The sequence below is a fragment of the Impatiens glandulifera genome, unplaced genomic scaffold (genome assembly GCF_907164915.1).
Source record: "Impatiens glandulifera unplaced genomic scaffold, dImpGla2.1, whole genome shotgun sequence".
Classification (NCBI taxonomy): Eukaryota; Viridiplantae; Streptophyta; class Magnoliopsida; order Ericales; family Balsaminaceae; genus Impatiens; species Impatiens glandulifera.
Window position 1 is genome coordinate 17,866 of NW_025919833.1, and position 12,516 is coordinate 30,381.

Sequence of the window (12,516 nt, forward strand, 5' to 3'; positions counted from 1 at the left end):
GATATATGTATATATATATTAATAAAAAAAATAGCGTAAACTAGCATAAATCTAGATCTATAATATATATATACAAACTTAAGAAATCTAAATCTTATAATAAACAAAACAAAAAAAAGCAAATGAAACAAATTACCTGAACGAGAGAGGAGAAGAATAGGAGAAGAACCGCTTGGAGGAGGCAGGCGGCGGCGCGGAAGAGAGAGAAAGGAGGGAGGAGTGAAATGAAAAAGAGAAGGGTTAGGGTTTGTATTTATAGAGGTTGATGCCGAAGGTTTTCATAAAACTTTCGGTTTTGATATTAGTCAAAACCGAGGGTTTATTAAAGACCCTTCGGAAAAAACCAATACCAAAATTAGAATTTTTTTTAATGAGCAAAACCGAAGGTTATTTTGTAAAACTTTCGGAAATGAACTTTTCAAAAAAGGCAAAACCGAAGGTTCTTTAAATAACCCTCGTAATTAAAAAACCAAGGGAAATAAAAACCGAAGGTTTTTACAAAAACCTTCGCAAATAGCCGACATCCAACACTTAGAATTTTTTTGGGTTTTTTGGGAATGTAAAAACCGAAAGTTCTTTGTAGAACTTTCGGTAATGATTAATAAAACCGAAGGTTTTACACCCCTCTCGGAATCTATTTTTTATACCGAAAGATTTGTTCCTCTCGGGAGTATTTAGGAGAGTTTTACAAAACCTTCGGTAAAAACCGTCGGTAAAGGTCATTTTTTTACCAGTGCCTTACTCCCCTTTCACCCTTGAAAAATCCTCCATGAATACCATTCACGCTCACAACAAAGTGTGGAGTGGAAACACATTACATAATCCAATCAATGAAAATGATTGGAAACCTACAACAAGGAGGAATTCGTGATTGATCCCCATTTGATCGAGTCAAAAGCTTTTCTAGTGTCAATTTTGAAAGTCACACATGGCGATATGTTTTTCTTGCCATATTCATTCAATAAGCTCTGCATATGATGTTATGGGAAATAGAGCGTTTAGGAATAAATACTTATTACCCTAATCCTACAAGCTTATCAATAACTGTTTTCAAACGTTGCGAAAGAAAATTTTAAATAATTTTGTAAATAGCATTGCATCATGAAATAGGACGAAAGTCCTAATTTTTTTCCAGAATTGATTTCTTATGAATCAAATTCAACACTGTGACGTTCCATTGCTTCAACATTTTCCAGTTTTGGAAGAATTCCAAAACCCCTTCGCTTATATCTTTACCCACTATTTCCCAGTTTTCTTTGAAGAAGTTCACGTTGAAACCATATGGCCCTGGGCTTTTATCCCCTCACATCGAAAACAATTCTTTTATGACTTATTCCATACTGACTCTTATAATCAATTGGTTATCACTTTCTTCACTAGTTTTCTTTTGCACAATCTATTGAAGCAATCTTCGGTTGTCGTCTATTATTGTGCTCGTTTCTGTTCCAATAAGCTCTTTGTAGAAATTTATTGTTTCCTCATTAACTGCATTTTGTCCTTGTAATACATATCCATTTGAGTTTATGACCTGATTTCTGAAATTCCTTGATGAACATTTTTTTATAGAAGAAAGAAGTATTCTTGTCTCCTAATGAAAACCAATTTTCTCTAAATTTTTGCTTAGCAAAGCTTTCCTCTTTAGAACAGAGGTCTCTGAATTGCGTAAGAACCTCTTTTAACTCTTCCCTGTTATAAGGTAGATTTGGGGCTCTTAGTGCCTTATTTTGTATTTCTTCCAGTTTCGTTCTAGGTTACTCTACTCTTTTAGAAATCCCACTATACTTTTTCTGGTCTAGCATATTCAGCTTCCCTTTCAGGATATTAGTTTCTCAAAAACTCTGAACATCTTTGTTCCATTAATTCTGATGTTACAAGTTTCATTAAGGATTTTATTTAATTCTTCATCTTTCATCCAGAAGTTGAAGAACTTAAAGGGTCTTTTCTGATTTTTCTCCCTCTTCCAAAAGAATTTCAAAGGGCAGTGATCAGAGATACCTGGTTGCAAAACCTGAATTTGGCTTCTTGGGTAAAACTCCACCCATTTTTCATTTACTAGGCCTCTATCAATTCTGCTATTTCTCATGTTGTCTGCCCCTCCTAAAGTTGACCATGAAAATAGATTACCTAAGGAAGACGGTTCAATGCAACTTATTTCTCGAATGCATTCATTGAAATCTTGCATGTCTTGTGTTATGTCTGCCTCAGACTCTCTTTTATTCCTAAATCTTTTAACGTTAAAATCTCCCATAATAACCCATGGTTCGTCGTCCGTAATGCTTCTTCTCAAATTATTCCAAAGTGTATTCCTCTCTATCCCAAAGTTGCTTGCATAGACTACCGCAAAGAAGATTTTTACCCTTGTCACCAAATTGATAACCTCTGTCAAAATAACTTGCTTGATTTCAAAAAAAAATCTTGACTTCAACCCTTCTTTTATTCCATCCTACCCTTATTCTGCTTTTAACCCCATCAGAGTTATGAATAAATTCTCATGCTTCTTTAAAACAACCATAGGCAACGTTCTCTATTTGACTTTGTTTAACTTTTATTTTAATAATTCCAAATAGTGTGATTTTATTCATTTTTGTTATTTTTCTAACCTCTCTTCTCTTTATAGAGTCATTTAACCCTCTAATATTTCATATCATTAAGTTCATTAATGAAAAGAAGATGTTCCAACTTTACTTCCCATTCCTTTACTTTTTCTTCCTTTTTGTTTTCCCCATATAGCAGGGCTATAAAGAATTGTATTTTCCTTAATTTTCTTATCTTAATGTTTTGGGATTTTCGTATTTCTCTAGTCAACCTTCTTCTGAATTGGAGATTGCACAGTTTTACCCGATTCAGCTGTCTCTACTTTATCTTTCTCATTTCCTTCACCCTCTTCCCAATTCTTGCTTTCTCCCACGTTTTCCATTTCCAAAGCCTCTTCGGTATTGATTCTTGCTTCCAGGTCAAGTTTCTTTGTTACCTCTTCATTCTCAACATTTGATTCTGAATCTCTTACCACTCTATCTTCCTTCCCTTGTTCTTCAAAATCCTATTCTAAATTTCCTTCCTTATATTGATCCTTCTACTTACTCAATACTGATTCTTTAGTAACCTCTTTCTGCATTTCATTCTCAGCCTTTTCATTTTCCAACCTTTCTTGTTCTTCTTTCTATTTCTTTTTTGTCCCTTGCTTGATATTTTCTTCCTTTCTTCTTCAATCATTTTCGAGCACTTGTAACAGACGTGTTCGAATGTGTTACAATCAAAGCATTTACGCGACCTCCACTCATATAAGATTCTTATAATTATGGGTTCGCCTTTTCTGTCTGTTACCTTCATCTGGTAGGGAAAATTTGATCTCAAGTGTATCTCAATGCACATCCTATCATAAGTCATATGCTCACCTTTTTCTATAGTTGGGTCCCTGTAGAGTGAACTCCCCAATAGACTCTTAAAGTGACTTAATGCTTCAGGGTTATACGTGTGGGGAGGGATGTTGCGCAATTGAAACCAGATTTGCGCAGTTTCTTTGGGCTTGCTGAAGAGGTTCATACCTTCTGCCCAATTTTTTAGTTTCATGCAATTTTCCCCAACAAATGTGTGCTAGTTGATCAAAATACTTTCGAGATCTGATCTTTCTTTGAATTTGAGAAAGTACAAGTCATGAATGTTTGATGTTACCTTTTCTAGATCATTTCCCCCATTTTTCTATTAGGGTTTTTTTGGTTACTAGAAATGACACCTTGTTTCTTCGGTTGAAATTGCCCACTATGACATTCTTTCATAACTTTACACAGTTTTCCTCAACTTCTTGGGGTAGTTTGAATTCAAACGGGGAACCGGTAATTTCAACCTTTGGCTTAAATGTTCCAAGGAAAATCTTTCCCTTTTCTTGAACTAGGTTGTCAACTTTTATTTCCCTTTTTTTTCTGCCCTGTATTTTGTTTCTATTGTTCATTCTGCTCGTTACTCTAGTTTTGCCCTGTTTTCTGATATTTACTCTACTTTTGCTCTATTCTTCAGCTTTCTTCCAGATCTAGTCTACATTCCAATTATAGTTGTTTTTGATGAAGTAGACTCTAGTTTTAGGATATTTAGAGAGCTCTCTCAAATTTTCAACAGTCCAGCTCATAATAGTATCAATAATTTTGTTATCTGATTTCTATGCCCTTTTAAGTTGGCTCTTTCATTAAAAACGACCATCCATTTCCTCGGGTCTGTTTCTTTACCCAATTCTTTTGTTGTCGTTCTCTACATTTTTTCTGTTTCATCCAGATTTTCTGCATTAATTCTTTCTCTTTTCAATTCTTTCTGAATTACTTTCCCCGCTTCTTCGTCTGAGTCAGGTATCTCAATAGTCTCAAGTTAAATTTGATTCCCATTGGAATCCGAGTTAATAACCTGTGCATTTTTATTTCCTAGACTATTTTCCAGAACTACTCTATCTTTTTCTAGAGCATGTCCTAGATTGTCACAATTTAGGCTATCAGCATGTATTCCACTAACAGTTTATTATCATTTGCATTCATATCATGAGTGTTATTGGGATTACAAAAATGGGACAATAAATTAAGTATGTAACCCGCAAACACACTTAATCAACCTCTTATTGCCGCTAGGCTAGAAGAGGGGATCAAAATGGGACAACAAATTAAGTATGTAGTCCATAAACACACTTAACCATTTAACTAGATGCAAAACTTGTCACCTGACGGACTCGAACCCAAGAACTTAGGGTTAGTATCCACCTCTTATTGTTGTTAGGCTAGAAGAGGGATCAAAACAAGACAATGGATTAAATATGTATCCAGCAAACACAATTAACCATTTAATCAGGCGCAGAACTTGTCGCTTAATATGCTTGAACCCAAGAACTTAGGGTTAATATTCACCTCTTATTGCCGTAAAACACCATTTATAAGTCAAATTTTGGGATTTTTTAAATTATGCTATTTCAAGTCCTAATTTATGTTCCATTAGCTTTAAAATGATGAATATAGTTGAACAAACCAAAACAATAATATCATTCAAACATTAAATAGTTTTTAAAAATTGAACCAAAATCCAAAAAATTCCAAAAACACAATTTGATAAAAATTATTAAAACGATGTTATAGTTACATGGAAATCATCCTAACACATTAACAAACATGTATAACAACTAAATGAATCAAAAAATTTAGATTAAACTCAAGAACACAATATTTAAAAAAAAATCCAGTTTTTAAGCTTAAAGTTAAAAAACGCAGTTTGATCAAACGTGATTAAAACAATGTTATAGTTGTTTGAAAATTATCCTAACATATTAAAAAATATGTATAGCATCTAACTAAATCAAAAAATTTAGATTAAACTCAAGAACACAAGATTTAAAAAAATCTAGTTTTAAACTCAAATTTTCAAAAATTTTGATTTAGAATGATTTGATCTGATTTATTTCAACAAAAAGTTTATGCATAATATATAAATGATTTTAAATAAAGAAATCGCACAATCAAGCTCAAGAACCGATCAAACCCGATCAAACAAGAAAAATTCAAAAAAATCAAAATTTTCAATCATAGATCATTATACAAATGATATAGAAGCGTACCGACAGCTGGAGAACCCTCCTAGAGTGTGTTGGAAGCTTTCCCAAGGCCTGTATTGAGACTTAGATCGTCAGAGCAGGTTTTCAGAAAAACTAGCTTGCTGGAATATTCAAAGCTTCGATTTAGGTGATGATATTGGGTGATTGTGTGATATTTGTTTGATGATTTTGTTTACAAATCATAGGGGACGACTATTTATAGTGCAAGTCGGTCGGTCGGGGAGGAGTAATTAAAGTCCGATTTGAAGAACTCCGATTTTATCCCTAATCCGTGACAGTCCTATCTAGGGATGAGATAAGGATTTTAGATAGAGGGGTATTGCTATGAAGATAAGACAAAGACGTGGGAGAATTTTGGAGGGATAAGGATGGTTGTACAATGAGTTATCGTTCTTCTAGAAGATCTCCGACGATAGTCGGGAGTCTAGCGAGCCCTACGTCCCAGCGAAGAAGAAGACCAGAGATGACGTCGTTTTGGCTAACGGGCATCTACGTTCCGTTCACGGTCAGCAGTCTTGACGAACGAGGTTAGTACATCCCGTTAGTTGTTCCAATGTGGGCGGGCGTGTGCGACTTCGTTGGAGCGGGCTTCGTGGGAGCGTCTGGATTGTTGGATGATGCATGGGCGCTCATCAGATGTCTCAGGTTCCTGCTGCAAAAATTCAAAATAATTCATGCACTAGATTATTTGATTTATTTTTTCTTATAAAAAAAGTTATTTAAAATCGATTTTTAATTAATTTTTTACGTTTTTCTTCACCAAAAGTTTCACAAAATATTTCTAGAATCATAATCAAAATTATGATCATACTTTATTTTTTGGATATTTTTGGGTATTTATTTAATTGTTTTAAGTCATAAATTAAACATAATTCATGATTAAATCACAATTAAATATTTTAATCCTTTCTTGGGTTTAATTTGGATAAAATAAATACAATATTTTAACTTCAATCTATTTTTGGATTTTCAAATAATTTTCATAATTAGGGTTTAATTATCACAATAATTAACCCTAATTTGATTTTAACTCATCCTTTGGGTTATTTTGAATATAAAAATTCAAAATATTATTTAAAAATTAGTGTAAGTCAAATTTTTATGCTTACAAAATGCCCCTCTCGAGCCGAGTTTGAGTAAAAAAACTTTATTTTTAGAAAATGTGGGTTCGAGGTTTGACTATAAAAATTTATACTTGGATAAAACCTAGATGGAATCGAATGTTGGTGATGAATCAAAACAATGACTCGTAGCTGGAGATATCATGTGATCATCCATCAAATAAATCTTGTTTGGGGATAGACTATCACCATAGTCTTATCATGTGTTGGGAAAACGATAGGGTGCTACCGGGGATGGATTATTACAATTCTATCATGACAATGGTTGATAATTCCTATCAAAAGATATGGCTCACCCAAAGAGTGCAAAGAACTCTCTATGGGGAAGAGTCTTATATCAATAAAACTACCCATTAAGAAGTAGGACTTTCCTGAGCATTGCTCTCTTGGAAATAAAATTCCATGGGGATAGAGATAAAACTTCGGGGATAATGATAATAATAACACCACGTCCATCAAAAGATAAAATTCACTGCTGGAGATTAGTCATTACAATGACTCTCATGGATGCCTGTAATAAGATATGACTTACTGTGGGAGATGGTATCCACAACTTGGACTCTTCTAGGGAATGAAGAGAATTCTTTTCTAAGGATATAACAATAGTCATGTTGGGGATTGTAATAACAATCACGCTATGGGTTGTGATAACAATCACGTTGGGATCGTGATAACAATCACATTAGGGGGTGAAGGTGAAGATAATCACTTCAAGTGGATATACTATAATAATAACCTATATAGATTCCTATCGGTTGGGGATATGTTATAATAATAACCTACATAGATGCCTATTTGAATAGGGCTTTAGGAATCATAACAATAATTTATTTTGCATAATTAATAAATAGGGCTTTAAAAAAGTCTTGTACAAAATGACATTCACAGCTGATTGAAATATCTCACTTCTGTTGGGGATTGTTTACGAGAAGAGCTGTTCTTATTGGCAGTTTATCTCTTCTAGATTTGATAAAGTGTCCTTCGCAACTAGGTGAAACATCGATCTCGTTGTCCTGAAGGGAACTTTGGCTTTGATGTGACGAAATGTCCTTCGCAACTAGGTTAAAACCATCGACTTTGTGGGGATTTTTAACACTTAGGAATTTCCTATAGAGTTTTCCCTTTGGTTTTACAAAGTGTCATTCACAGTTAAGTGAAACATCGACCGTGTTGTTCCAAAGGAAACTTTGGTTTTAGTGTGACAAAATGTCCTTCGCAACTGGGTTAAAACCGTCGACTTTGTGGGATTTTTATAACTTTTAGGGAGGATTCTACATATTCTATCTCTTCTTGGTTTTACGAAGTGACCTTCACAACTGGATGAAATATCGACCAACCGTTTTATCATCTTTCGTTACAAGGAAGGAATGCATGTTGTTTCGTCATGCATTATGGCACCTTATTTATTTATGGCGTGGGGAGCCTTAACAAAAGTTGTTTGTGGATGAATTAATCCCAATTCTGTTTCAAACAAGGTTTGAGAACAGAAGAAACCTTGATCATATCCATGTATTAGGGTAACTTGGATTCAAAACGTGTTCGGGGCTAAGCTACGAGCATTCTTGCAATTTAGTAAAGATTGTCTCGTTTTGAAAGATCCCGAATTCCTTTTTCTCATATGTTAAGGTATATATGATAAATTCAATCTCGTGTGGATAATTATTAAAATCATCAACTTGCGGGGAACGTGACCATAAAAATAAGGTCATGTTCAATTATATTTTTGGTTACTTTTGCTATAGGCAGCAATCCTTCAAAAATTTGATTATTCTGGGTATAGTCATAGATTGAGTTTCAACTTTTGGGCTTCGAGAATTTTCTCTTTTTCTCTTTTTTATGACTTTCAGGGTATATTTGGAGGAATAGATACATTTTTCTCTTGCGATAGTCATCGGGACAGCCGCCTAAGAGAGCATAAACGGTGATTTCAACACCTTAACCTACACGGGAGTGTTATATATTTTTGGATTCATGGGGTATATAGGGGAGAATAGATATATTTTTCTCTTACGATAGTCATCAGGACAGCCACCCGAGTGAGTATAAACGGTGATTTCAAACCTCAACTTACACAGGAAGTAACATATATTTTTTGAAGCCTTGAGTCTAACTCCCTCTATTCTCTTGTACAAATGGGAATGAGACGTCCTTTCTCAAATTGCGGCTTTAGCTTAGCTTTTGGGGGTTTATTCAGTTTTTTTTAAGTCTTCCCAACAGGGTTACCTTTATGGATAGTCACGTAGCACGAAAACGAGCTTACTAATGATATTCGTCGATTGAAGCTTTCTAGAAACTCGGGGTTTTTGTCTGGGAGATTAATTATCGCTTGATTAACGGAGATGCCCTTGACTTTTGCCCCTACTTTTTTCCTAAAGTCCTTATCACCAATTGGTGGAAAGAATCAAGTCCCACTGTCCTAAGACCTTGTGGGGACAAAGTTAGGAATAGTTATTCCCTTATTTATTTATTTTATATTTAAACCGGACTTATATAAAGTTTGCCTATGTATCTTCCTTTTGTCATTGATATATTCTTTTTATTTTCTTTGGAAGAATCAGGTCTCACGTAGTTCTCCCATTTTTTATGTGACGTAGTTATACAAAACTAGAGGTCGATTAGTTTATTCGAAGTTGAGGACTAGTTCTAACTGAGGACTAGCTCTGGTGAATGACATAATAATACAATACTAGAGGTCGATTAGTCCACTCCTAGTTGGGGACTAACTAACTACTAAGAATTACGACATAGCCATACAATACTAGAGGTCGCGGTGTTAATTTTTTGCTGGAAAATGATCTTGTTTTTATCTTGGTAAGGTTGGATTAGGAATCGTTATAATCCTGGTAAGGCTGGATTAGAAGTCGTCATAATCTTGATAAGGCTAGATTGGAATCCCTCATAGTCTTGGTAAGGCTCAATTGGGAGCCGTCATAGTACTAATAAGGCTGGATTGAAAGCCGTCAGAGTCCTGGTACTACTTGATTATGAGACGTCTTATTTTGTATTAAACCATAATTTTTATTTTGATACAATTAACATAATATTATTTATAAATAAAATATTTTATTTTAATTTTTAAAATTATTGAAAAATTTTAATAAAATTGTTGTAAAGATATCATTTTCTTAATAAACTGAAACAATTAGTATGGTAAATAGTAATTTAATTAATAATATATATAAAGTGAAGCGCGCTTCAAATGAAGTGAGCTTCAATTGAACGTGCATCACATATCACATGTATTAACGGATCACTTGAGAACCCAGACAGAAGCGGTTATCTTTTTTTTTATTTTGAATTTTTTTTAACTCATATATGTATTTTAATAATATAATATTAATACTGTATTTTGATTGGTTCATAACATATTCATAAAAAAAAATTGGCAGAATATCTCATAGGGAGGGGTGAGCAAACGGATAAACTTAACCCGTATTACCCAACTCATATTCAACCCAAATTAAATTTACCCAACCCATAATTCAACCCATATTATTTACTAAAATAATATGGGTTGGGTATGAGTTGGGTAGCCCAATTTTTTTTTATTTTTTCATTTAACATTTATTTGACTTATTTAACACATTTTTATTTGTTTAACACGTTTTTTACATATTTAACACGTTTTTAATAATATTCACATTTTGAAATGTTTAACATGTTTTTCACGTTTTTGACATATTTAATACGTTTTTCACATGTTTAACACGTTTTTAACACGTTTTTGACACATTTTTCACGATTATGACACATTTAACATATTTTGACACATTGTTCACATTTTTGGTACGTTTAACACGTTTTAACACGTTTAACATGTTTTTCAAATTTTTGATACGTTTAACACGTTTTTCACGTTTTTAGCACGTTTAACACTTTTTGACATGTTTTCTACGTTTTTGACACGTTTAACATGTTTTTTACACGTTTTCACATTTTCGACACATTTAATACGTTTTTCACACATTAAACACATTTTTGGCACGTTTAACACGTTTTTGGCACGTTTAACACGTCTTTGACACGTTTAACATGTTTTCCACGTTTTTCACATTCCAAACACGTTTTTAACACATTTTTCACGTTTTTGTTACGTTTAACACGTTATGACACGTTTTCCACATTTTCCACATTTTGGCACATTTTGACACATTTAACACGTTTAATATTTTCTCACATTTTTGACATGTTTAATACGTTTTTCACACGTTTGACGTGCCAAAACATGAAAAACGTGTTGAACGTGAAAAACTGTTATAATGCAAAAAATGTTAAACGTGACAAAATGTGTGAAAATTTATCAAAACGTGTTAACGTGCAAAAAAATATGTTAAATGTGCAAAAACGTGTTAACATGTCAAAAACGTGTTAAACGTGCCAAAAACGTGAAAATGTGCCAAAAACATGAAAACGTGCCAAAAACATGAAAAATGTGTTAAACGTACCAAAACGTGTTAAATGTGCTAAAAATATGTTAAATGAGCCAAAAAAAGGTTTTAAACGTGTTCAACATGTCAAAAACGTGTTAAATGTGCCAAAAATGTGAAGAATATGTTAACGTGTGAAAAACGTGTCAAATATGTCAAAAACGTGTTAAAGATTTCAAAAAATGGAAAACATATTAAACGTGTGAAAAACGTGTTAAACATGTTAAAAACGTGTTAAACATGTTAAAAACGTGTTAAACATATCAAAAACGTGTTAAAATGTCAAAAATGTGTTAAACGTGCCAAAAACGTGGAGACTGTGTTAAACTTATCAAAAACGTGTTAACGTGTTATATATGTTAAACACGTGTTAAATGTGCCAAAAACGTAAAAAAAACGTGTTAAACTTGTCAAAAACGCGTTAAACGTATTAAAAATGTCAAAAATGTGTTAAAAGTGACAAAAACGTAAAAAAACGTGTTATTAGTGTGAAAACGTGTTATTAGTATGAAAATGTGTTAAACATGTCAAAAACGTGTTAAACGTGCAAAAAACGTGTGGAAAACTTGTTATAAGTGTGAAAACGTGTTAAAAATATTAAAAACGTGTTAAACGTATTAAACGTGTGAAAAACGTGTTCGACTTAAAGTTGGAAAATTATTAGTTTATATTGGATTAATAGTAAAAAATTAAATTAAATTTATATAATTTGGGTAATTTGAGTAACCCTGACCCAACCCAAATTAAACCCAATCCATACTCAACCCAACCTATACTCAACCCAACCCATATTAACCAACCCAAATTAATATTTAGGCAATCATAGTACACATTTGGAGCTAGTAAGAGATATTTTTTTTAAAAAAGAATTACCTAATTTTTATAATAAAAAACCATAATATCATTATCATTTTAATAATCAAATTATTCATTTTATCATAAAATATCTTTACTTTATCTTTAAAAAAAATTAAATTTTAAATACAAAATCAAATTATAATAATTTAATAAATTAAAACTCAAATAACTTAAATTTTCATCAACAAGGTTTTCTAGACAAAATTCAAAAGACCCTAAAAAAAACTACCTTTGTAGAATTAGATTATAAGAGTTTGATATTTTAAGCAATTTTTTTTTACTTAGAATTATATTTTTTACCTTTAACATTCTTTTTTAAAGATTTATAAAATCAAATTATAAATCTTAAAATTCTTTTTTAAAGATTAATAAAAAAAATTAAATTTTAAATACAAAATCAAATTATAATAATTTAATAAATTAAAACTCAAATAACTTAAATTTTCATCAACAAGGTTTTCTAGACAAAATTCAAAAGACCCTAAAAAAAACTACCTTTGTAGAATTAGATTATAAGAGTTTGATTTTT